Genomic DNA, 2,647 nt, shown 5'->3' on the forward strand with positions numbered 1-2,647 from the left:
AGAGAGGGAATTTCCTAGAACAGCAGCTGGCCTCCACTACCCCACTGCCCACACTCCCAGGGTTTGTCTAGAGCCCATCTGGCCTTTGAGTTGGGGGGTCAGAGGGGGTTGGGCAGGGGTGTGGTTCCCCAGGGCATTCATTCCATACAGTCTGTCTCAGCGAGGGACTTTTTATTGTTTGCTCCCAACCTGCAAGCCCTGCCAATTTCAGCATTAATGCAGTTAGGCACAGTGTTGGTTCCCAAAGGGAAAAGAAGGAAAAACTTTATCAAGAAAATTGCTCTCTTTTTAAACTCCTGACCTTATTAAACATTGGAGAGAAAAAAAACTGCTGACAGTCTTAAATATGTTGAGTACAATAAGCCAAAATTAGTTCTCAGAGCTAAATCTTGGCTGTCTAACTTAAATGATTTAGTCACCATCTTTTGGAAAGGACAATATGAACAACAGAGTTTTCAATAGATCACTGAGACCCAAAAAGAAAGGCGGACTGGAGTGCAGTGGCGCAATCACGGCCCCTTGCAGCCTCGACTTCCCAGGCTCAGGTGATCCTCCCACCTCAGCCGACCAGGTCCCTGGGACTACAGGTGCACACCACCATACCTGGCTAATTTTTGTATTTTTTGTAGAGACAGGGTTTCACCTTGTTGCCCAGACTGGTCTCAAACTCCTGGGCTCAAGTAATCTACCCTCTTGAGCCTTCCAAAGTGCTGAGATTACAGGTGTGAGCCACTGCACCCAACCCTGAATTATTTCTTAATTGATATTTGTTTAATGCCTTTTACCTTTGTTTAATGCTGATGTGCATCATCTTATCTGGCTCTCGTAAGAAATTGTCTTGGAAAATATGATTCTTCTCTATTTTTTTTTCCCATGGGGAGTTTTCCGGTTAAAAAACAGAAAACCTGTTAGATAAATTTTAAAAGAGCTGTAACACTTCTGCATTCTTTTAAATGAAAACAACAGAGGTTCAGAAAAAAAGTTAAGATGGTTTTCCTATGTCACAAACTAGTGGCAGATCAAAGACTAGAAACCAGTTATATTACTCTTACGTTGGTATTCTACTTCATCTTCTGCCTACCAAAGGGAAAAATGTTACATATAGGTGTGAATACGTATCTTGCATCTATAAAACCTCCATCAGAATTATTATTATAATTATAATAGATTATTCCGTATGAGTAGTTTTTTGTCACCTTACTGCTTTATTAGCTTTTGCTATTCTCGTTTGGATCTCTGTTTTAAATGTATTGTTTCTCCAGGCCTATTAACACCATTTCAGAATGCTAATATCACCCAATGAAAAGCACTCATGTTATTTAAATAAACAGCTAATTTGATTATAAATCTAAGAGCATAGTCATGGTTGGTGAATATTATGGTTACATGAGGGTTTTACGTGGTTAATGCGCACTAAGCAAAACATACCCATCATTGCTAATTGAACTAAGCATTAATTATAAAATATAAAATTTCAGGAATCATTTTTCCATTTAATTGTCATAGTTCTATTTTTAAACTTTTCCCTGCTTTACTTTAAGTGCAATCTTTTCAGTTGTCCTTTGTTGCTTTTTCCATCTCTATATGAAAATCTAAAGAAAATACAAAGCCAAGTATTTTCACCTTAGAAATTACAACAATTTTGTTCCATCCTCTAGCATTCACATTTTGCTCTTTCCTATTTAAGTTGGATGACTTCTCACTTAGAGGAACTGAATGTATTCCACTGAGTTCTGTAGCTCACATTCTCCACCATGTGTGGTCAATTAAGTCCCAGCAGTATGAAGGAGTTTTCATTTAAACTACTGCACTCCCTGGGAAACAGTGGGGCTTACCTCTAGTTTATAAACATTGTTAGAACTTCATGAGTACAATTTCTTCTCAACAGCCTCAGCATAGAACGCATTCACATTAGATACAACCCCGTCTCGTTCTAATTTGGCAGTGAATCACTCTCTTAAGAAACCGCACTGTTTTATTAAAGATCTCAGTGATTTCTACCCATCATAGGATTGTCTTTGTATTCTGTAAATGCTTTCATGCAAATATGCACCCAGATTTTAAAGTGGATGCACCATTCAGAAAAGCCTATATAAAATCACCTTTAGCAGAGTAAAATGGAAACACAAAACAGACGACTGGAAGACAATCATGAAAAAAATGATCAGAGTCAAATGGTGAAAAAATATTTTACACATATTTTAATGGAGATTTTGTTCTTGTTGGTAGTATTAAAAAATCAAAATCAATCTTCAAAATATAGTAAGTAATACAATACTTTGTGGTTCTTTTTGAGAAATGTTCCTTAAATCTGATTTTTGAAAAAGTATTTTTTCTTTAGGTTTTTAGACATCTATTAAAATGTGCCTGAGATAAACTAATGGTTGTTAGGTTACACAGAAAGGAAGAAGGTATGTAATTTATATTGGAGAAGGATACAAAATTTTTTACAATGAAAATTTCATTAAGGCCTGGCATGGTGATTCACGCCTGCAATCCTAGCACTTTGGGAGGCCAAGGAAGGCAGATCACTTGAAGACAGGAGTTCAAGACCAGCCTGGCCAACCTGGTGAAACCCCATCTCTACTAAAAATACAAAATTAGCTGGGCATGGTGGCGCGTGCCTATAGTCCCAGCTACTCAGGAG

At 37.6% G+C, this 2,647-nt stretch overlaps 1 non-coding gene across 1 annotated transcript; it reads right to left on the reverse strand.

Moving 5' to 3' along the window:
- Positions 1-876: 876 nt before the first annotated feature.
- On the reverse strand, positions 877-939 carry LOC129461316 (U7 small nuclear RNA). The gene has a single exon (XR_008650469.1). It is a non-coding gene; the product is annotated as a U7 small nuclear RNA (small nuclear RNA).
- Positions 940-2,647: the final 1,708 nt, after the last annotated feature.

The sequence above is a fragment of the Symphalangus syndactylus genome, chromosome 13 (assembly GCF_028878055.3).
Source record: "Symphalangus syndactylus isolate Jambi chromosome 13, NHGRI_mSymSyn1-v2.1_pri, whole genome shotgun sequence".
Taxonomy (NCBI): Eukaryota; Metazoa; Chordata; class Mammalia; order Primates; family Hylobatidae; genus Symphalangus; species Symphalangus syndactylus.